Here is a 25,396-nt window from a genome sequence, read left to right on the forward strand (position 1 = left end):
TGGTTTCTGATAATGTCGCACTGTTTCTTAGGTCTATTAGTAGCAATGTCAAATTGATTTTGAAAGAGAGCTGCTTTGGAATCCCTAATGAGCCTATTTTATGCGCTGTGTCTTTGACGTAGGATTTTGAGGTTGGCCAAGGAGGGTGTGCGTCTCCATGCTCCTTCGGCAGGTGTAAGGAGTAGCTGTTCTTCGTTGAGATCACTTTTGAATCAGAAGTTGGAACATTTGGACGGGATTCTTTTTAGTAGGGGCTATGATGTCCATGATTTTTTACATGGATTTGAAATGGTGAACAGTGAGGTCTTGGGCATTGGTCATGGAGGAAGGCAGGAGCAAGGTTTCATAACTAAAATTAGATATAGAAATCGAGTTAATGTTGCAGGTGTTGCGGATACAGTATTTGGCTTTCTTTGGTTGGCCTTTGGAGGTTATTGCTTTTATATTTTGGAAGAACATTACACAGTGGTGGTCAGTCCAATCGCACAGGAGAATAGAGTCAACTTGTAAGGTCGTTGGCAATGATTAGGTCCAGGGTGGCTCCTTTCTTATGGGCTTGGATTAGGTGGAGGTCCTGAAGGAAGGCTTTGAAACAGTTCACAACCAGGTACTTGGTATTGTTCCAATGGATGCTTAAGGCACCAAGGAAGATCTGGTTGGTATGATCGTCAATGTTGAAGGAGGGGTGAGAGATGATGGTCTCGATTTTGTTGGCTGGTCGGGTGAGATCTCCAGGGGAAGGGTTATATGAGTCAAGTAGGTCGAGTAGATCATCGTTTGATAGTCCTGTAGAAGGGCTGAGTGCTCGCAATGTGGGCAGGGATACATACGAAAATAATATAATCAAAGTAGGGAAAAAGAAGAGGCTGTGATCCCATCGGCTTCCAGCTAGTCATATATAATCAAAGGGGATGGATCACTTGTTACTGGCACCAGGGTTCAGGTGGCTGTGTCCGATATAGGTAAAAAACCCTCAATCACGTAGAATTATGTGTGGGCGGTATATCTTGGTTCTCCGCCTTTAGATACGTGATAGCATCATCATTGGGTTAGTTCCATGCATCCTCCAACCTGGAGGGAACCACTGAATTTTCAGTAGTGATCAGGGAAAAAAATGATAAAGTAAAAAAGTGAGAAGTGCTCAAGTGGAGTGAGTAGTTAAAATAGAATATTCCTCATGCTTCCTATAAAAAAGCCTTTATTCTGATAGGAGCCGGGGAAACATTAAAAAGTTCAAGTTGCAGCTAGGACGTGTTATGAGTCCTCTGCGGTATTAAAAATAGTGAACGGTCGACATGTTTCAGCTCTTGTAATGCCCATGGGGGGTCAGGGAGCTTTCTTCAGGACCACAGGTGAAAGGTGTGAATTGAAGACTTTTCAATTTCATGTAGAAGTTCCAATGCCAATTTCTGATGGACTTCGTCAGGGGTAGTACCTATATACAGATAAAATCAGTGAAGATAGGGGCAAAAGGGAAAGTGGATATGAGCGCAATAATAATACCGCAGAGGACTCATAACACGTCCTAGCTGCAACTTGAACTTTTTAATGTTTCCCCGGCTCCTATCAGAATAAAGGCTTTTTTATAGGAAGCATGAGGAATATTCTATTTTAACTACTCACTCCACTTGAGCACTTCTCACTTTTTTACTTTATCATTTTTTTCCCTGATCACTACTGAAAATTCAGTGGTTCCCTCCAGGTTGGAGGATGCATGGAACTAACCCAATGATGATGCTATCACGTATCTAAAGGCGGAGAACCAAGATATACCGCCCACACATAATTCTACGTGATTGAGGGTTTTTTACCTATATCGGACACAGCCACCTGAACCCTGGTGCCAGTAACAAGTGATCCATCCCCTTTGATTATATATGACTAGCTGGAAGCCGATGGGATCACAGCCTCTTCTTTTTCCCTACTTTGATTATATTATATTTAGCAGCACACAGCTGTGGGAATCTTCCCTTTATTCCTGTTTTTACAAGGAATAATCAGATCTCGGTAACAATTACCTTGACCTTATCTCGCCCTTCCCATCCAAAAATGGCAGAGAACTTAGGCTTAAGTTATTCTTTGGATGAAATCAATGCCATCCTTGCTGCCCCCTCATCCTTCCTACAGGATGGAGATCTAACGCAAACCCTAGCACAAAATAATGATTGGGAAACACTATCCGAAGACAAGAAGGAACAGGTAAAAACTGCGATCCATGGTGTCATCATGACGGAGTATTTGCGTGCCAACGCTGCACCCAGAGGCCTCTGGGTCCATAATGCTCCTAGAATTTTTCTGCAAGATTTAGCCTTCAGAAAAGATTGGTCAGCGATCTCATGGAAGTGCACCAGAGACTACCTCGTCCTCATAATTAAAACCGCGACAAGACTAACCGAAGCCCTCACGATTAAAATCCAACTAAGTGAGACGAAACTGAAAAACATGGTGCATATCACCGTTTACAAAAAGAAATTAGAGGAGATCAATCGCGACATGAACGAGACGAAGGAATATCTGACGCAAAACAAAATCCAAAAATTAAGTAAGGATTTGAAACGCTTTTCCACTGAGAAAATGCATCCATACTCTAAAGATGATTATGAGGCACCTACCTATCAATCTGACAACGAATCCAGTGCCAACTCCTCCAACAATTCAGATTATAGTGGAGAAGATACTACACAACAACGTAACTACAGAGGCTCCAATAGACGCCAACAGAGACGCAGACCAAACATATGGCGCAATCCAGCTATAGGTCAACTCCCACCTCCTCTTTTCCACCCCTTTGTTCAAAATTACCAAGGATGGATGAATCCTTACCAAGCAGCACCGCCTCCATTAGGTCCCTATATGGGACCCTTCCCTCAACAACAACCGTCTTTTTTAGGGAGAGGCCGATCCAACCAGAGAGGAAGGAGGAGAGGCGTGACCTGGTTAGACCAAGAAAGGCAAATACTAACCAGGAGCATGTCCAACCAGAACAAAGACAAACCGAGCACAAGCACGACACATTAATCTTTAACATCTCTGATACTCTTCTTACAGCAGAACAAGAATCTGTACTTAACAAAGGTCTAGGCTTCGTACCCACTCCACCACTGGACATCTTCAAACTACAAAGTGAAGTTGCCCATTTTTGCAGAGCATTGAAATTGAAAGCATTCTTCCAAGATAGAGAGGATAATACCAACAGAGGAGACACCTCTCTGAGATCCAAGTCGACCTTCTGTCCAGCGCCCCATCAAGTTCCTATTGAGATCCAAGCGTTTGAACAAGCAGTCATGAAGGAAATCAACCAACTTGGTGAGACAGTGAAAAAACCTTTTATGAACACCACAAACAAAGAGAAAAAAGCCCTGGATGAACTAAAAACACACCCAAACATCATCATCAAACCCGCCGACAAAGGCGGAGGCATTGTTATTCTCAATAAAGAAGGCTACTACACAATGTCAAGAGTTACTATCTGATGATAAATTTTACAAAATAATATCAGAAGATCCTACACCTAGATTACAACGAACTATCAACCTTATGGTTGAAGAAGCTGAGATAAATAGTTGGATATCAAAGAACGAAGCCTCGTTTTTACGTACCACCCTCCCACGAACACCATACTTCTACTCTCTTCCGAAAGTGCACAAAGCAAGAAGACCCCCACCTGGTCGTCCCATAGTATCTGGGATTGGTTCAGTCTTGGAACCTCTCTCCCAGTTTGCAGACCAATTCTTAAAACCTATGGTCCAACGTACACCCACCTATCTCAAAGATACACGTGATCTTCTCAATTTCCTAAGAGACAAGAGTTTCTCTAGTGAAACAATGCTGCTAGTAGGACTCGATATAGAAAGCCTCTATACGAGCCTACCACAACAAGCAACCCTTAACACTCTGGAAGATTTACTGTTCCAACAAGATTGGCTATACCATACGCCTAGACACTTTGTCTTAGAATGCTGCAGATTGGCCTTGACTGAAAACTTCTTCGAGTACGAAGGTACTCTCTACCAACAATGCCACGGTACTTCCATGGGGAGTACCTTCGCTCCAAGCGTGGCAGGCCTCTATGTCAGCAATTTTGAGAACACCTTCATATTAAATGACACTAACCCCTTCCTTCCAAAAATCCAGTTTTGGAAAAGGTATATAGATGATGTCATTATGCTCTGGGAGGGTACTAAAACTGACTTACAAGAATTCCACGACTGGATGAATACTCAAGACCCCTGCCTGAAGTTTACCTATGAGGCAGATAAGGACCACTTGGACTTCCTAGATCTAACCATTTACGTTGAAAATGACACCATCAAGACGAAGACCTTTTTTAAAACAACGGCCAAGAACAGCTTGCTTTCTTTCAATAGTTTTCACCCGCGTCCACTACGAGAAAACCTGCCTTACAGCCAATTCCTTCGACTTAAAAGGAACTGTAGTGAACTCAGTGAGTACAAGCTGCAAGCACAAGACCTTGAGAACAAACTCAAGAAAAGAAACTACCCTGCAACAATAATCAGAAAATGCCAGAAGAGGGCTCGAAACCAGCCAAGAGAAAGCCTCCTGGAATTAACACCGCAAGCCACAACTACTGAGAAATTGACCTGTGTCACCACCTACAGTACTGTAACAAACTCAGTTAAAAAAATCATCAACAAAAATTGGCGCATCGTCACATCTGGCAACCTGACCTGGCCCAAACCCATGTTTGCTAATAGACGAACCAGGAACTACAAAGACATCCTGGTACATACACGTCCACCAGCTGTCAAATCAAATCCAAGTCCAAATACTCTGTGGTCCCTACCCCCAGTCACTGGCCACTTCCCATGCGGCAATTGTTCTGTCCGTCCTTTGACAGATATTACCAAAACTATCATTTTATCACCTAATTTGACCTGGACGATGAAACAGCATACCAATTGTAACACGACACACGTCATTTACATGATAACTTGCCCGTGTGCTCTGAGGTACATTGGAATGACTTGTCGCAAGATCAAACAGAGAATATGTGAGCACCGAAGCAATGTTAAATGCGGACGAGGAACCACCAAACTGAGTACACACTACATTGAACATCCACACACTGTCAATGAACTGAGATGGGTAATTCTTGAAACACTTGTATCCAAAACACCCAATGCAGAGAAACTACTCTTCCAAAAAGAACAAAGATGGGTTCATCGCCTCAAAACTAACATTAAGGGATTAAATGACGATATTCCTTGGCTAAGTATGTCATTATAAAAAGACTATACGTCCCACATTTATTACGCTGACGTTTTTTCCTTTTTTCCTTCCTTTTTCAACTGTATTTATGAAAAACGGGCTTTTCCTCCAATCAGGGGAAACTCAGTCCTCCTGCTTTCTAAATACTACAATAGACAACAAATTAAACGGCTGCTTTAACATCTAGATCAACTACGGCATGTTCTGTCCATTTACCTCACTGGATAAAGTTTTTTCAGACACTGACACGGCCCGCAGTAGTCCCCCTTTCTACTTCCACAGATTTGCTATTTAAGACACACCCCTGGCTTCCACGTACACACAGGAAACCAGAGTCAGCACAAGTCGTAGCTGACATATGCGGTACGGAGCCCTATACTTCAACGCAATGAAGACACGTAACGTTATTCTGTTATTTCTCCTCCCGTAATGCTCGTTATTTCTTATCTTCATTTGCACAGTAATATCGCTGCCTGTATCTACGTACGGAGCCCGTACTGTGAAAACATCAGGTATTTTCTTTTTCGGTAGTCTAACTTATCGCTTAAATTAGAAATGATTCCTCATTAAGCATGCTTAAATGTTGCAACTGTCGCCACTTAGCTACACGTGTGAGAATCAATAGCCGTAACCTTAGACAAACACGGACAGTATCGCCCCGGTTTTAATGCATTTAGAGTCTCTTTGCTGACAAGCACGTAATTACTAACATCAAATACCATGTAGTCTGTACCACCCCCGCTTCATGAATAAATACTTGTATGTCTTACTATATCGTTATTTTCATAGGGCATTGTGTTTTTAAGGCTCTCCTAGTAAGAGCGATGGTTCGAAACTTCACTTGCAGATAAAAATGTATACCAAGTATATAAAGATTTGCCAATTATAGTTGCTTATGTATACCTTTGCAGCTCCCATGGCCCTTTTTTCCCCTTGGTATTACTAAGGACGCTCATATCCACTTTCCCTTTTGCCCCTATCTTCACTGATTTTATCTGTATATAGGTACTACCCCTGACGAAGTCCATCAGAAATTGGCATTGGAACTTCTACATGAAATTGAAAAGTCTTCAATTCACACCTTTCACCTGTGGTCCTGAAGAAAGCTCCCTGACCCCCCATGGGCATTACAAGAGCTGAAACATGTCGACCGTTCACTATTTTTAATACCGCAGAGGACTCATAACACGTCCTAGCTGCAACTTGAACTTTTTAATGTTTCCCCGGCTCCTATCAGAATAAAGGCTTTTTTATAGGAAGCATGAGGAATATTCTATTTTAACTACTCACTCCACTTGAGCACTTCTCACTTTTTTACTTTATCATTTTTTTCCCTGATCACTACTGAAAATTCAGTGGTTCCCTCCAGGTTGGAGGATGCATGGAACTAACCCAATGATGATGCTATCACGTATCTAAAGGCGGAGAACCAAGATATACCGCCCACACATAATTCTACGTGATTGAGGGTTTTTTACCTATATCGGACACAGCCACCTGAACCCTGGTGCCAGTAACAAGTGATCCATCCCCTTTGATTATATACAGGGATACATACGGTCAGAGTAGTGGATGGAGATAGTGGGGGAGGTGTTAGATAGGTGGTGAGTTAAGTGGGGGGCACTTGTGTTCGAGATTGGATGTGATACAAAATAATTTGAGAATGTCTGCTCGGATCATATGCATATCAGAAATAATAGTGTTGAGCATAAGGTCATAGGACAGGTTAGTGGGAGGTTCCAGGTTGGGGGAAGAGTAGGACTGAGGGGGAGACTCCGAGCGATTAGGGCTGCTGGAGTTGGTGAGGTTCACCACTGGAGCATTGGTGATCGTTGGACGAAAGGCAGAGCTGGGTGGGAGGAACCTAGTAAATGGGAGTATGGATGCGGGGGCTCTGAGGGATTGAGGAGAAGTGATGTCAGACTGGTGTAGATGGGGAGGAGTTGGAATTGTCAGTGGTGATGCCTTGCTGGTGTAGATAAAGGGGGAGTTAAGAGTTGTCAGTAGTGGGGGGGGGTGAGATGGGCAACAGTAATGTCTGTGGACAGATGGGAGACCACCTGGGGGGAGTGGGGGAGATGGTGGACTAGTAGAGTAGTAGGGGAGAGGGGGTTATCTAAGGGGGAGAGTCGGAGGGGGAAGGCGAGGGGAAAGATAGGGGGAGTGGCATTGTCAAGTTTGTGTTTGGGGTAGGAGAAGAGGTTGCTGAAGAGTTCCAGGTTATGATCTGAAGATTGAATGAGTACAGTGCCGTTATTATAAATGGATATTATGGTGTTGCCGTGGTACAATGTGGAGTGCGCGATAGTAAGTTTAGGGCCATGAGGGATTTTCTTGGTTGTGGTGGTGTTGACTGAGGAAGAAAGAACATTCCTCCATTCGACACAGCGGTTGGTTTAAAGATGAGATCGTTGAGTAAGGTGCCCTTGTTGTGGCAGAAGTATGGGTCAGTGAAAAGGGCTTCTTTCCTAAGGTTGAGGATTTTATGTTTGTGATTTCTCTTAGCGTTTTTGGATAGGTTTTGAGAGGTAGTTTATAACAAATGAGTCACTTCCTGTGGGGGCTAGCAAGGCATTCAGCAAGACGGCATCAGTTAGGTCTATGCCGAGGGTGGGGAGAGGACAGAGTGCCCTATGGTAGAATGACAGGGACACGTATTGTGATCATTGCATGCATGAATCAGGGTAGGGATAGGAATGGGCAGAGGGTAATTCTCATGATAAGGACAGCTGCACAAGCTTGGAGGTAATGAGGGAGAGGAAGTAAAACAGGTCATGCACCAACAGACACTAAAGTCATGTACCACCATACCATGAATTCATAATGGGGTAAAATTACACACTATCAGAATAGAGAGGAAAAGGATACATTACAGTGTAAATGGGGCATAGCAGCATACTGTTCGAGCGAGAAAAACAAATGACACATAGAGGGTTAGATTAAATTCAACAGGTGATAATCAGGAATGGTCTGTGGACATTGATATCCCAAAGCTGCAAGACAAAATCCTCCAGTCAGGCACTGCTAGCAGGGACATCTGCCACGACAAGGGGGAAACAGCATTGAGAGGGGGAATAAAGTAGGTCATGCATCACCATACAATGTGGTCACAGTGGGGTAAGACGATACTATTGGAGTTAGCCAACAGCATCCATGATTCCAAAGAATATCTGAAAGAAATTAATACAGCATTGTTAGAACTGGGGGTCTCTAGTTGGCAGAGGTAGGTACCTTTGACCAAATAGGGAACCTTGCTTCTAAGTCAGGGAAAGGGGATTACACTACTGGATAACCCCTGCTCGCCCCCTTGGTAGCCTGGCACGAGCAGACAGGCTTATCTCAGAGGCAGTGTGTTAAGCATTTGTGAACACATACAGTAATACAGTGAAAACACTACAGATGGACACCACACAGGTTTTTATAAAAATAAGTATTCTTTATATAGACTTAACACAAGACCACAAACAACAAATATCCACAATACTGTACTCAAAATTGACTTAAAGATGGTAGAATTAACTTAGTTCAAGATGATGGTAAATGCGACACAGTTCTCACGAAAGTACCTGGTTGCGTAACGCAAAATAAACAAAAGGCTTGCAGCGTTGGAGATGAGTCGGTTCCTTGCTTCAGGGGAGCCGATGCGTTGCACCTCAATGCTTGCGCAGAGTAGGGGATGCGTCTTGATCCTTACCGGAGAGGAGGTGATGCATAGATTCTCGTGCTGCAGCCCGTTTGCGATGCGGTAAGATGGCGCTTCGATGCGATGCGACAATCCGGTGCGATGCGATAAGATGGCGCCCTTGATGCGACGATGTTAAGACGATGCGACTCTGTACTTTGGAGCCACGATAGGCTCTGCGACACGCTTCTCCGATGATGCGATGGCGACCCTCTCGGTTGCAACGCGCTTCTCCGGTGATGCAACAGCAGACAGCTGCGACGAAGGCACGCTTCTGGGAGATGCGGCGGCGACACGCTTCTTCTCGTTGCGTCACGCTTCCAGCTCCCAGCGACACGCAGGCTTCTGCAGATAGAATTCCCAGCAAGGAAATTCAGAGAGGAGCTGGTGGTGAAGTCTGTTGTCCCTGAGACTTCAGCAGGAGGCAAGCACAAGTTCAAGCCCTTGGAGTAATATTCTGCAAGATGATGAAAGTTCTGTAAAAGTTCCTTCTCCTCTCCTTGGCAATGAAGACACCACTGCAGGCCAACCCAACAACACAGCACAGTGGCAGGGGGCAGTCCAACTCCTACAGCTTCCTTTGGTTCTTCTCCTTGGCAGAGATTTCTTCTTGTTGTTCCAGAAGTGATCTAAATTCTTGGGGTCTGGGTCACCATATTTATACTACTTTTCTCTTAGTTCTCTGAAGGCAGAGAGGCCTTTGCCTAGTCCAAACACATTCTGGTCAGTCCTGGAGCACTTTGTTGACAAGACTCCTTCTTTCCTTTCACAGTGCAGACCAGGGACATCAGACGCACCACAGGAGGTGGCGCCAGCATTGTGGAGGGAAGGCACAGCCCTATTCAGGTCCCAGGTGCAACTCCTCCCACCCATCTACATGCAGATCTTCCTATTCAGTCCTGTGCTGACTTACCCTCTCTCCTGGAATCCCCAGCCCCTGTCACTCACAGAACCAGACACACAATACACAACCTAGCAGAGGAAGGCTTGGGCAGTTAAGCAAGAAAATACCTACTGTCTAAAAGTGGTATTTTCAAACACAGAATGTTAAAACCAACTTCACTAAAAGATGCATTTTATCATTCTGAGTTCAGGCACACTAAACTCGAATTTCTACCTAGTTCCCCGAGTCAGTTCGGATTATAAGATGTAATAATCAAACTGCCCATTCTTGCCTATGGGGAACAGATAGCCTTGCAATAGTGAAATACGAAAATGGCTGTAATTCACTATTAGGACATGCCACACACACATGGGCATGTCCTACCTTGTACTTACAATGTACCCTGCCCTTGGGCCTAGGATAGGGGTGTCTGATATGAAGGAATGGAAATGGCAAGTGGGTGCACTTGCTCAGTCAGCATGGCAGTACTAGACTGCACATAGGCTCTGCAGAGGCAGGCCTGAGACACACTTTACAAGCGGCTTCTGTGGGTGGCACAACCAGTGCTGCAATCCCACCAGCAGCATTTGATTTACAAGCCCTGGGCACACATGGTGCACTGTACTAGGGTCTGACAAAAATCAAATAACCCATCATGGAGTCACTAATCAATACATCAACTTAACATAGGGAGCACTTGCACTGTGCAGTGAATAGCAGTGGCACAGTGCCCAAAGCATCTAAACCAGCAAGACATATCAACAAGCATTGGCATAGCCAATAGGTCTCGCTTTTGGGATCTTTAAGTTTTTAGCTAGAGATACTAGCTGTGGTAATGTGGTAACGTTATGTTGTAGAGCAGTGTGGCTGCTGTCTAGCACGCTGAAAAGTTATAATAAACAATTATTCTAAGCATTTTTGTTTCCGACTAACGTATAACGGTTGGACAGTTTATAGCTGTGCTTGTTGTGACTTTGTCCCAAAAATTGTTTTGTTTTGTTGAAGATTTGTGTTGTTGCTACGTAGTATGGCTAAATGTTTTTGGTGTAAAGGGATGTTGAGTGAAGGTTTGTAAATTAGAGTAGAGCGTAGTGCTATTGGTGTTGTAAATGTTTTTTACTTTTGGGTTTTAGAGTGGAGTAGATGTATGCAGTGTGTAGTGGAATTGTGTAGTATGTGGTGCAGTAGAAATATGTGGATAGAAATGATGTGGTATATAGTGTATAGGAATTATGTGGAATGGGACTGTGTTTTAGAGAGAGTATTTATGTGGTATTATGGTATTTTGTGATGTGGAGTGTTATGTAGTGGAGTTTAATGATGTGGTGTGCTGTTTCAGTTTGTGGTGTGATGTAGAACTATGTGGTGTGGATTGTATGCATGTGGTGTGTTACAGAAACAGTAACTCACCAAGATGGCCCATGCTAATAAGTTATTTTCCTGAGAAAAAAAGTCTCACACATGTGTGGGAGCACACGGGTGATTTATTTGGCATTTAAGCTTTAGACGGAGTACTGCGCCTCAGATCTCCCATGACTGGAAACCACCCCCTCCACTTGATGCAAAAAAATGCAGCTATGCACAGATGGTGCTATTTACACACTGGTGTATCTATTTTTGTTCTAATTTGGTGCAGACACGCATACACATAGATACATGCAAAACAATATAGCCACAGATACACATAAACACACTTTAAAATAGCATGTATAGAAATACGTTGTGATGAGCTAGGAGACAATGTATTACGCAGAGATTAATTTTCTGTTCTAGACACGATTTAGTTAGTGTCACTCAATGTGTCATTTAGAAGGAATAGAAACGTCTCACCTAATCACTATACAAACATGGAAATGTCACACCTAAGAAAGCTCAAAACGTGGCAGCTATGGCCCATAATTTCAAATGCTTTGGGGAACACAACTGAAAAACTGAACGTGTCTGCTGCACACCTATATAGAGAAATCAAGTCAAATCGCCAAACTGTTTTAGCACAGAAACAATGCTGTTCTCGTCCGCCCCTTGCTCTACCTTGTAACATTGTGCTGTGCCGTCAATCATGAGGAATTAACATCACCTTGCCTCATGTTCACAGAAATGGAAGAAATAGGAAACCAACATGACATCGAGCTGCACGTTCCCTAATAGTCAAAAGTACGCATCCATCCGCTCTCTATTAGGTGCAAATCATCATCCTCGCTATGTTTTAAGTTATTGAAATACTCGAAAGTTAGGTTTGTAAAAATTCAACTAAATAAAAGCAAATTCTACGCGTCGGTAATGCTATATTCTGCATATTATTAGTTCTTCAATTTACTTCTACTTCAGGAACAGATAAGGTTATAAACGCGGATTGTGGTCTGTTTACATTTGGAAGATGACCCCGCGCCATTGCCATACGCTTATGGTGGGCATCATTATATTCATGAAAACCCTTTTTTTAACCAAAAGTGGCACCATGTTGTTAACCACTGCTGTGCCGGTTAGCTGGCTGTGCTTTCACTGCCAGAGCTCTCACAAAGTTTCCTATGCCAGGGCATACTTGAATAGCTCATCCAGGCCAGGTATTTTCCTTGCATCATGGGACTTGAAGTACCCATGTCATAAGGATTACAAACCACTGACTGCAACGTTAAATACCTGAGCTGGATAAAATACGCCCCTAACCAAGACTGTTTACAGGGCTGCTGAAGCATCCCTTGGATTAGGAAGCCAGGACACCACGCACTAAAGATGGTGTAGGTACTGTAGAAACACATAAGAACCCACGCGCCATTGTTTCTGGCTCCACTGGTATCTTTCTCCAAGAGGCGGTGAACCCGCCTGAAAGCCTGTGAGTGGCGGTTTAACCAGCTTCAGCAGTGAAAACCAAAACAAACATTTGATATTACAAATGCATAAGTAAACAACATTCCGAAGCTATTGGAAATACCATGCAGAATGTTTTCAATTAAATGTTTTCCTCCCCTCTGCCTATAAGCCTGTTTTAGTTAGTAAGCGCCGTACGCACAATACTAACAACATAGCCTCTCTGTGTGCAAACACACATATATAGATTCCACATAATTAACAAATATAACATAATTTGATGTAGAGTTGAAGGCAATATTTAAACAAGCAATTGCGCCAGAGGAGTGAGGGTGGACGGGAAAGCAAATACAACGGTAAAGCGGCAGTGACGAAGGGAAGTAACATATAATAAGTATGGATAACTGCCAAAAGACCGATTAAGCTTTGCAATTCACAGCTGCTCTGTAGCTGAACACAAAACATCCCAGAGTGCTGAGATGGTATTTCATAATCTGGCTCCTATCCTCACATCTATGGACTATAACAAGCCCACAATAAGCCACCCCCAAAATGACGTTATTATGATACAGATGTGGCTTAACATACAGAGCTGCCGACTTAGTGACTGGGGAACCAGGTTCGAGTCTCGGCACTTCTGTGCCTACAAAAAAAAAAATGCCGATTGTGAAAATAAAATTGAAGAATGGCAGACTTAGCGGCAATGGTTGAACTCCCTTTAAATAGTAAACTAGGTCAGTGCAAAGCGAATGCCGATCGTAACGCTAAAATTAAACCATGGCAGACTTGAAATGGGGACGGAAGCCGGAAATGGTTGAAATCCCTAAACCCCGTAAATACTAAACAAGATAAGCGCGAAGAGCATTGTTGTTGGGATTGTGGAAATATGAATTTTCATGATCCATTATGTCCCCTATCTTAGACCCCAACGGCTCCATGTATAAGCTACAAGTACATGTATGTTCCCTCCTGCTCCAGTTTTGAAGACGCAAATGTATGTGCGTCCACCGTCGACATGTCCTCCTTCAGATCCGCTATGAATGAGTCGGATATTCCATTCCTAAGTATGAAAGGCCACCGACTTTATATGGCTCAGTTACTCTATTTTGCAGTTCAGGCGAGTAGGCCCTGAATGCTGCCATCAAGCCTTTTCCTGCTTCCTACCTCTGACAGCTCCAGTCTGAGCTCACATCTGCATCCATGAACTTTGTCCTACTCCCTGCGCGGCTAACGGTGCCTGACTTCGGCCTGTCTGCCTGCCAAAAACTGTATTTCACCTTCAAAGATTATCTGCTCCGCTCCTCATCCAATGCATTCCTGTCTAGTAGTTTAGGTAAACATTCTTCCAGCTACCGAGCAAAGAGCCCGGCCTTGCTGTCCTTGTGCAAGTAATTCATAGCCCTGTTACTATGGAAGATTTCTGCCCTCGCATTTCATGTAGACACCTAGACGCTTGTACACGCACTCACAGTCAGTATAGAATAAGATTCCGCCCGAGAAACCTTTCCTATTGGATAACATAGTTCTTTAAACATAGGATGTTAGATATGATTTGGGATTAGGTTGACTTGACCCCCCAGACTTCTGTCTCCACATGTAGAGCTAAAAGTCAAGTCCCCTTCACCCCCTAGTTGCACGTCAATCACACGTCATGCGGCTGCGCGCGCATCCTTGCCAAATATTTCTGCTGACATTGCAAGATTCTCTTATGGATCCACCCATTGCTGACATCATGTGTAACGACGTCTTTTAGTTACACCCAGTTACGCCTATTTTTAAGTTACGCATGCATATTATTATCTGTTTTATCAGCTGTTACGCCTCCTGCATCTGTTTCACTGTAATGCCTTTTCTATAAAAATGATTATCTGTCAATAATGTATTGCCTATCCTTCCTGAACCTTCGTGGTGATGGAATATGATTGCCATGGGTCGACCCATCCTATTTCCTTTGTAAGGAATAAAGCCTTTCAGACCCTCTAATACCACGGATTCTGCCTCTCATTTTACTGAGTTATTCTTATTATATTTCCCGTATCAAAAATAGTACAGGTAATTAATTTATTTACCACATAAATTGGCGCCCGTACAGGGACACTTTCTCATCTCACGCGCCGGAGGTGCGTTGCAGGCCCGGTCTCCTGCCACAGCTGAACGGACAAAAACGCGTACCTGCAGGATTTCCTGTATCTCCCTCCGGCCAAGCGGGGGCGACTGAGGCTGCGATCAACCCAGACGAGGCGGTGAGAAGTGCGAAGTATCCCGACCAGAGCCTAGCTGAGAGAGCAAGATCCGAGGTATACAGAGGCCCGCCAGGTTCCGAAGTTCCGCGTCGAGTCCAGTCCGGTCCAGTCTAGCCCAGTTCAGTTCCGAGGCCTTCCGTTCCGAGCTACCCGGTGAGTACCATTGCCGGGGAGGCGTTCTGACGTGCACATAGGTTGTGCCGGTCAAGACGGGTTTGGGTACACAAATCCGGTCTGCACTGTTTCAGCAGTGTATCTGTACTGTTTAGCAGTATATCAAGTATGTCTCGTATATAATTCAGTATTATCTAGTATCAAGTATTATGCCGGTAACTAGTTTTCTTCTAATCATTATTGTTCGTCAAATGTTAAATGTTAAATGATAAATGTATTAATATGTTTTGAAGATTGTGGTATGAATGACTGTTCATTATTGTGTTTATCGTATTAAGTGTGTTCAAGATTAAGTAACTGGATCCGAAATGCCGCTCTTCTCGAAATTAAGACAGATCAAAACTAGAAAAGGGGTACTCGAAGAAGCTGTTCCCATTCCTCCTAGGGACACTCCAGGGAACTTCATGTATCATAAACATGGCCTAGATGCCGTATTATTTCTTGATTTATGGGTGGACTACACCAAGGAATTACCAGAAGGTCAGAAGTGGCCCGCAGCTGGGACCTGGGATGCGGATTGCATCATGAGAGTAGAAGAAGAATTATGGAAAAAGAAAGCTAGACAATCACAGAAAGATGCCATTGAATTATGGCGTAAAGAATCCTATAGACGTACAGAAAAAGCACTCAGACTAGAAGAGAAAAGTAAGGAGAATTCAAATAAAGCCCAAGAAAATCTCTTAATTGAGGAAGGTACCCGAGTAAAATCAGAACAAGTAGATAGACAAAGAAACGCCCTTATGAATGGTATGTATCCTCTACTAGCCGAAGGGTTACCTAAGGCTACCCAAGAAATACCGAAAGACTTGTCACCCCCATTGTTTCCGATAAAAGTACATCCCAAAGGGCATCCCAAAACCGCAGAAGATGTTTTCCTTTCTTCTTATTTAGATGAAGCAGCCCCCGAGTATGTTAACACTGCACCACATAGACCGCTTGCCGATGATACACAACGCCAAGATCCTCCGTCTGTACCTCCACAACAACAAACTCCGACACACGTCCCGACAAGCACACCTGTTTCCACCGCTTTCCCCGCATCCACGGTTTCTGTCTTACATCCAACAAATCCTTTCACGCCCAGCACCTCAGATGGTGCTACAGGAGGTACGACAGACATTTTTTCTACGCCACCCAGAGGAAATAAACTTTCGCTTAGAGAATTAGCACACCAACGTACGCCCAAACTAGCAAATCCCGACATGCTTAAGGAACTTCTAGTAGACTGTGGATATGATCCTGTGCCCGGTAAACGGGACGAAATGCTGCTGTCATCACTACGTATCCGACGAGCTGCAATATATTTAGCGAAGCTACCAGGAATGACTACACATTTAGAAAATATATATCACTTTGTCCAGTCAGGACGAGGTCCTGAAAGTATTAGCAGAGCCATGGAGTACCAGAAAGCAGAGGTACAAGGGCAACTGTTACGTTTCCTTATAAACTGTGTAATCAGAAATCAAGACCGACCGGGGGTAAACCCGGAGGAAATGCAAAAACTTGTCACTTGGGGACAGAATATATCAGAAGGAAGACATGATAGACAGTTATGTATAGTAGCTATGTACCGAAAGATCCGCAAAGAAATAGAACGAATACACGAAGACAGATTAGAGGTAGACGAGGTAGAGCTAAACAGAGAGGAGGGGGAAGAATCAAGAATGCCAACAGGACACGTAGAAACGATTGCTTACGTAGGTAGAGGAAGACCTCATAATAATACTAGAGGCGTTAATGACCCGATACGTCCGATATGTCCAGAAAGTAACAGAAATTTCCAAACACCTATAATAAATATAAGGTCTCCTGAACACGTGTTCCAAGCCGCTGATAAATTACTCCGAGAACGAAGGGGATATCATATACTTGATTCTATGGATGAACAAGAATTAGCCAGGTCAGCAGTACTATGGGCTGACAGTCCCGGAAAATACAGTGATGATGCACTAGCACACACGTTTTTGAACCTTACCCCAGACGAACAGCGTTTAGCTGGCATATACATGATCCAACACCTCCTTATATTATATAAAAGCCAACACTCAGATCCTGGTCCCTTACCTGATATATTGACTGAATTACTCACGAATAAATGGAGAGGTTCAGGTACTGATTTAATCAAAGAAATACTAGAATTCAGAAACCAGTATATTCTTTTTGTATGCCCAGAACATGTCTCACTACCCATCAAGGAAAGAACGACGTATTACATGGATAGACAGAATCCCTTACGCGAAGTACACCCAATAAAGGGTGAAGACAATGAGTTTAAACGTGTATTTGTATACGCACCCATATCTAAAATAGAATTATTAGAAATGAAGAAGGTGGTACCCAGTCATGACAAAGACCCAGCGGGATTCCACCGTGAAATTAAAGACATGTTACTCATGGGAGAATATACCTACCCCGACATTATGAAAATACTAAAAGTATTAATGCCTGCTGGCATTTACGAAAAACTCAAAGAAAAGGATTGGGAGGTGGGAGACCAAAAAATAGATTGGACAGCATTAGAAACAGAAGAGAAGGCCCGAGCCCCAGGTTCAGGGCTTGGGGACAAGACTAAAGTGTTACCAGGTTTGCTAGTACAGGTACTGCCACGTTTATTAACTACGAAAAAGGAAGACTGGGGTGCAATCTCAGCCTGTAAACAAAAGCAAGATGAAGACACTAGTGATTTCTATGCCCGATTCGAAAAATGTTTTGGTATAAATAGTGGAATAAAAGCAAGTAGCGAATCGTATCCACATCTGTTTGTGACAAAATTAGTTGAAAATTCCCTGCCCCAAGTTAAGAATAGAGTATTGAAATTCGAGAGTACCTGGCAAGGTAACACCCCGTCACAAATGTTACAGATGTTACAATATCACCACAATAGAATTAGAGAGGAACAAGAACATGAACAAAGACGAATGAAAGACACGAAAATGAAAATGCTAGTCTCCCAGACAGTTCCAACTGACGGTCATAAAAAGGGTATGACACAGTCCAGTGATTCAGCAGGTCCTGTGAAAGGGACATGCAACTATTGTAAACAGCCAGGTCATTATATACACGATTGTCCAGTCTTAAAGCACAATATCGCCACAGGTGCAACAAAGGAAAGACCACGTCCACCTAGACAGGATCAGAACCAAACGCAACTCCCTCAGCATGCACAATCTAGGCCAACACCGCAACAGGCAGCTCCACAACCGACCGTAGCTGCATCACAGCAACAGCCTATTGCTGCCACACAAGCAGCAACGCAACAGATGTACCAGTATGCACAGTATGACTATCCTGATTACCAACGATACTCATGAAACAGCCTAGAGAGGGAAGTTGACTTACCCCTTATTGAGGTCCCTGTAGATCAAGAAGGACCTTATGTACATAGTGAACTATTAGGCCAAGATAGAAAATTTTTACTTGATACAGGGGCAAGCCGAACAACAATAAAACGTAGTGAAGTTCCAGGGGCACCCCTCTCAGGCTCACAGAATATTTCCCTTGGTTTTTCAGGGAAACCTATCATTAACGAAGTATCACAGCCTCTTCCACTTACGATTGGTCCCTTGACACGAACTACAGATTTATTGCTTACTAAATCATGTCCAGAAAACTTGTTAGGTATAAAAACACTGAAAGCTCTAGGAGCTATAATATGTTGTTCTCCGGAAGGAGTAAGATTATTTTTACGTGATTTCAAAGGACACTATGTGTCCCGAGACATGGATCACCGACTGCAGAATTTACCTACACATTTATGGGCGCAAGGCCCCACTGATGTTGGTTGCATGAACATTACACCATATCGAGTTACACTTAAAACAGGAGTAGTATTACCACGAATGCGACAATACAAGTTACCCCCAGATGCTGTAGTGGCTTTACTGCAAATCATTGACGAGCTTATTGCCCAAGGAGTGGTTGTGGAAACCGACTCCAATGTATGTAATTCCCCGATAATTCCGATTCTTAAACGAACTGATGCAAAAGCTCCGCCAGTATATCGATTAGTTATTGATCTGCGCGAATTAAATAAATGCATTGTACCACAATACCCCGTGGTCCCAGATATCTCTTCATTACTGACAGCCATTGACTCCAAAGCAACGTTCTTTACTGTAATTGATCTTAAGAATGCCTTTTTCAGCGTCCCGATAGATCCGGAAAGCCAATACTTGTTCGGATTCAGTTTAAATGGACGAAGTTTTAAATTCACACGCGCACCTCAAGGATTCACAGAAAGCCCCAGCATCTATAGCCAAGCACTGAAACGAGAACTTGACAGTATACACATGCCAATAAACACTGCACTGCTTCAGTATGTCGATGATCTGCTGATCACCGCTCGAAGCGAACTTGAATGTGAAACAGCGTCACTGACGGTTTTACAATTTCTGGCCGAAAAGGGGCACAAGGTGTCCCCTTCTAAGCTGCAATTCTGTGTCCAGCAAGTTGTTTACCTTGGTCACTCGCTGTCCAAGGAGGGAAGGCAGCTTACACCTGATCGCATCCAGTTAATTGCTAACATGCCAATACCCAAGACACAAAAGGAGGTGCGGGCTTTTATAGGCCTCACTTCATACTGTAGGCAGTGGATCCCTCAATATGCATTTCTAGCAAAACCACTCATTCAGTTGACAGCACAGGAGGCAGCCACATCGACTGTCCTCCCTTGGACTCAGGAGCATACACAAGCCTTTGAAAGCTTAAAGAAAGCTTTATGTCAAGCACCAGTTTTAGCAACACCATGTTACAGTAAACAGTTTACACTCTTTGTTACAGAACGCGAAGGTACTGCCTTGTCAGTACTCACACAGGAACAAGCAGGATCACACAAACCATGTGCTTATTTTTCTAGCACATTAGATCCCGTAGCTCAAGCTCTTCCTGCGTGCCTAAAATCAGTGGCAGCAACAGCTTTAGCAATCAGACAAAGCGATTCTATAGTATTAGGACATCAATTGACAGTACAAGTACCACATGCAGTAGAGGTTCTCTTGAACCGAACGCAAACACAACACTTGACTATAGCAAGACTTACCGGTTATGAATTAACATTGTTTCAGCCACATATAGAGATCAGACGTTGTAATACATTGAACCCTGCCACACTTTTGCCAGTAAATGGAACAGACCCACTAGCACATGATTGTATTGAAGTTATTACTATCACGACGAAACCTAGACAAGACTTGACAGACGTCCCATTGTCAGATCCAGACCTGACGTTGTATGTAGATGGTTCATGCATGAGAACAAGTGCAGGAGAGTTAGTGGCCGCGTATGCAGTCACAACAGAAACTGAAGTTATTGAAACAAATTGTATTAGCACTTTGTCAGCTCAAGCAGCAGAGCTCATCGCTCTGACACAAGCCTGTATTCAAGCCACAAATAAGAAAGTTAATATATACACGGATTCACGTTATGCATTCGGAGTCGTTCATGACTTCGGCGTGCTGTGGCGAGAGAGAGGTTATTTAACTTCTCACGGGGCCCACATCCAGCACGGACCACTCATTCATGCCCTATTAGATGCAATACATCTACCAACTGCAATATCGATTATGAAATGCAAAGCCCATACGAAAGTTACCGATATTATTTCTCAAGGTAATGATTTAGCTGACAGAACAGCCAAACAGACTGCTCAGAATCAGACTCATACAACTGACGTGACAAAGACAATAGATCCGACATCAACACATTGTATGACAGTTAAGGATCCCGCTCTTGATGTAATTGACATACAGACACATGCTACACCAGATGAAATAAAGAAATGGACTGAATTAGGAGGGATCCAAACGGATCAAGGATGGATGACGAAGGAAAAATCTGTATGGTTCCTTCCTGATTCCATGGTTCAAGTTGTCATTAATACAATACATAGTCCAGCGCACCTAGGAGAAAAAGCTATGCTAGATAGTATTCAACACATTTGGTTCAACAAACATTTACGAGCAGCAGCTAAACAAAAAGTCCGTACCTGTATGATATGTTGTCAGTTTAATCCAGGTAAAAGCATCCCCGTAGAGCAGGGTGGATTTCAGCCTCCTGATCACCCTTTTGAAGTCCTCCAGATGGATTATATCCAGATGGAACGTTGTCGAGGATTCAAATATGTTCTCGTAGTTGTATGCGCTCTTTCCCGTTGGACAGAGGCGTATCCCGTCTCAGATTACACTGCCCCGACTACTGCCAAACAGTTAGTTCGAGAATTCTTCCCACGATACGGTTTACCACGTGTTGTCTATTCTGATAACGGCCAGCCGTTCTCATCCGAATTAATGAAACACGTTTCACTTTTGTTAGGATATCAATGGAAGTTTCACTGTGTCCGACACCCCGAGGCAGCAGGTCTCGTGGAACGCCATAACCAAACTCTGAAAATTAGATTGTCAAAAATATGTAGAGAGAAAGGTGTTGATTGGGTAGTAGCCTTACCAGTTGCACTCTTTTACATGAGAATGGTAGCACATTCTCGAACAGGGCTATCCCCTTATGAGGTGATCTTTGGCAGACCACCAAATATGTGGGGGACGCCTATACCCCGTAAAATAACTGATGTTGACTGTAATATGCTGACAGATTACCTGGCTTCCTTGATGTCTGCACTACAATCTTGTCGTTCACAGGTAGCTGCAGCCTTTCCCGATAACACCGAGGTAAAACCCCATGACGTAGTCCCCGGGGACCTGGTGCTAGTGAGGAATTTTGACCGGAAGACTCAGCTGGATCCTAGGTGGAAATCGCCGCAACTTGTACTGCTCACCACGAGGACAGCCGTGAAGATCGAAGGTCGCAAAGGCTGGCTACATTCAAGTCATATCAAGAAATTTCATGGACTACCGTCTGATGTAAACGTCACACCTTGCGTGTTTTCACCGATTGACTCAAAACTCCCTTTGGTTGAAAAGACTGAAACAGAACTCTATAAATTAAAATTACGGTCTAGAAAGTCAGACAATTTGATTGTTTAAGTCCTCTCCAAGGTGAAGCGGTTGAATTTGTCCCTGACATGTATCCCCTAGACCTGAATAGAGAAAGAAATCGGAAAATACAGTTGAAAAAGTATGCGTATTGTAAATCACTGCGTAGTCATTGTACAGTAACGTTATTAATTTTGTTTTTTCTAAGTTTTCTGATCATCATTGTCAGCATACTATTGCACATGTATTACCCTATTTTCAAGCATAATTACAATGTTACTGCTGAACATTCTTTTAGCGAATTACCACCGCATGAATTGTCCTATAGATTTGCGCTGCGTAATAACACTTTCATTAGTATGTTACATCATTCTCATCAGACCAGCAATGCTACCAATTGTTGGATATGTGGCCGACTCCCCCCCTATCAGAAATACAAGGGAGTTTTGCCTCTCTTTCCATATCCGTTCACACGCAATGGCTCCTGTGGAGCATGGTTCAGTTTAATCAATTCCTTAGATTCAAATTCAGTAGTTCATCAAGACAATTGGGTATGGGGAAACCTGAACCTAGTTTTGCTCAAAGTCTGCTACCCCAACAAGGAGGGACTTCCCAAAAGAACAGGAACTGATCTAGAAAATGAAGTATATGGATTAGGTAATTTTACACTTAATCTCATGATCCTGAACGTCGAATCCGACGCTACACCAATCTTGCCCGCCATGTCAGTATTCCCAGTAAAAGGGGAATTATGTGTAAGAAAGAATGGTTCCATACACATGGGCCATAGTAAATGCACCACTGTGATAAAATTCAGTGATCAAGGCAAATCTACATTTAGAGCTTCTCGTCATTCCTATTTTATATGTGGCCAGACCGCATATACACGCTTACCTCTAGATTGGGATGGTACCTGTTACATAGCATTTCTTCTGCCACCTGTTTTCCTAGCCCCACCTGATTATCATAGGAACATCCATTTAGTACACACTAGACAGCAGAGAGATCTCCCAATTGTCGATTACACTGAGACGGCATGGGAAAAATATACAGATTTCAATAAAGGTCTCTTTCCCTATATAGGTACAGTCACCAATAGTAAGCTGATACGTAGATTAACTAGGACCCTTGAAGCCGTAGTAAATGAAACTATTTCCGCCTTAGGCAACTTAACAGAGGAGCAGTCTGCGATGCGGATTGTTGTTCTTCAAAATCGTCTTGTCCTTGACGTCATCCTGGCCGATAGGGGCGGAGCTTGTAGGGTCATCGGATCAAGTTGCTGCATATTCATCCCAGAAAATTCGCCATCTGTATATAAAGCTATAACTCGCCTTCATAAGATAGTAAGCCAGATACACCAGAATCCAGGCACCTGGACTTGGTCCGGTTGGTTTTGGGGCGTGTTGTCAACCTGGGGATGGAGAATACTATCCTTCCTAGGTATTGGCTTTCTCATACTATTCAGTTGTTGCTTATGTCTACAATGTGGGCCGGCGATTTGTGGTCTGTGTGCCACATCGTGTATTCCACATCAAAGTTTTCGCTCAAGATCCCGGATAAAGAAAGAAGAACAAATGATACTATATGAACAAATTGATGGATTGATGAAGATCGATATCTCCTGAGGTCAGTAGGGGACAAGGAGGGAATGTGGAAATATGAATTTTCATGATCCATTATGTCCCCTATCTTAGACCCCAACGGCTCCATGTATAAGCTACAAGTACATGTATGTTCCCTCCTGCTCCAGTTTTGAAGACGCAAATGTATGTGCGTCCACCGTCGACATGTCCTCCTTCAGATCCGCTATGAATGAGTCGGATATTCCATTCCTAAGTATGAAAGGCCACCGACTTTATATGGCTCAGTTACTCTATTTTGCAGTTCAGGCGAGTAGGCCCTGAATGCTGCCATCAAGCCTTTTCCTGCTTCCTACCTCTGACAGCTCCAGTCTGAGCTCACATCTGCATCCATGAACTTTGTCCTACTCCCTGCGCGGCTAACGGTGCCTGACTTCGGCCTGTCTGCCTGCCAAAAACTGTATTTCACCTTCAAAGATTATCTGCTCCGCTCCTCATCCAATGCATTCCTGTCTAGTAGTTTAGGTAAACATTCTTCCAGATACCGAGCAAAGAGCCCGGCCTTGCTGTCCTTGTGCAAGTAATTCATAGCCCTGTTACTATGGAAGATTTCTGCCCTCGCATTTCATGTAGACACCTAGACGCTTGTACACGCACTCACAGTCAGTATAGAATAAGATTCCGCCCGAGAAACCTTTCCTATTGGATAACATAGTTCTTTAAACATAGGATGTTAGATATGATTTGGGATTAGGTTGACTTGACCCCCCAGACTTTTGTCTCCACATGTAGAGCTAAAAGTCAAGTCCCCTTCACCCCCTAGTTGCACGTCAATCACACGTCATGCGGCTGCGCGCGCATCCTTGCCAAATATTTCTGCTGACATTGCAAGATTCTCTTATGGATCCACCCATTGCTGACATCATGTGTAACGACGTCTTTTAGTTACACCCAGTTACGCCTATTTTTAAGTTACGCATGCATATTATTATCTGTTTTATCAGCTGTTACGCCTCCTGCATCTGTTTCACTGTAATGCCTTTTCTATAAAAATGATTATCTGTCAATAATGTATTGCCTATCCTTCCTGAACCTTCGTGGTGATGGAATATGATTGCCATGGGTCGACCCATCCTATTTCCTTTGTAAGGAATAAAGCCTTTCAGACCCTCTAATACCACGGATTCTGCCTCTCATTTTACTGAGTTATTCTTATTATATTTCCCGTATCAAAAATAGTACAGGTAATTAATTTATTTACCACAGGATCAAGCAGCGGCAAGCACAAAAAGCGCGCGCCGAAAGTTTTAAACAAGCGCTGGCCGCGCGCGAGCGGCCGGAGACGCAATATGTGGTGGGGGAGAAGCGGGAGTTGTGTGTGCGTGTGCGTCATCGTGATCGCTCTGAAAGCGAAAGTGATCGCGATCGCGATGACGCACGAGTTTTCAAAGTGCTGCTGGCGGTCGGCTGCGCGCGTGCACGATCGCGTGAACGCAAGCGTTAGGCCAGCCAGCAGCACTTTGAAATTCCCACATACAAAATGTCTCTTCGAGCCAGCGCATGCGCTGGGCTCAGCGAGACCTAAAAACAGAGGAGGCAATCAGAAAAAATGGAAGGGAGACTCACGCCAATGGTACCAGGTCTAACAAGCATTATCAGATACTCTTGTTGTTGTTAAAATTAACATGCCTGGTTCAGCTACTGCTTCATCGAACACTGGTTCACAACAGAAAACAAAAGTCTCTAATGATTCCATGTGCTTTAGGTGTGCCTCTAAAGCGCATCTTGGATCTTTTAAACAGTGCCCAGCGCTAGGCAAAGAATGTAATAACTGTAGGGTTATGAATCACTTTGCCAGAGTATGTAAAGGT

At 43.6% G+C, this 25,396-nt stretch overlaps 1 protein-coding gene across 1 annotated transcript in view; it reads right to left on the minus strand.

Annotated features, from left to right (window-relative positions):
• ARHGAP32 (Rho GTPase activating protein 32) overlaps positions 1–25,396 on the minus strand; it is a 1,461,643-nt gene that overhangs the window by 639,852 nt on the left and 796,395 nt on the right. The window lies entirely within an intron of this gene.

The sequence above is a fragment of the Triturus cristatus genome, chromosome 3_2 (assembly GCF_964204655.1).
Source record: "Triturus cristatus chromosome 3_2, aTriCri1.1, whole genome shotgun sequence".
Lineage (NCBI taxonomy): Eukaryota > Metazoa > Chordata > Amphibia > Caudata > Salamandridae > Triturus > Triturus cristatus.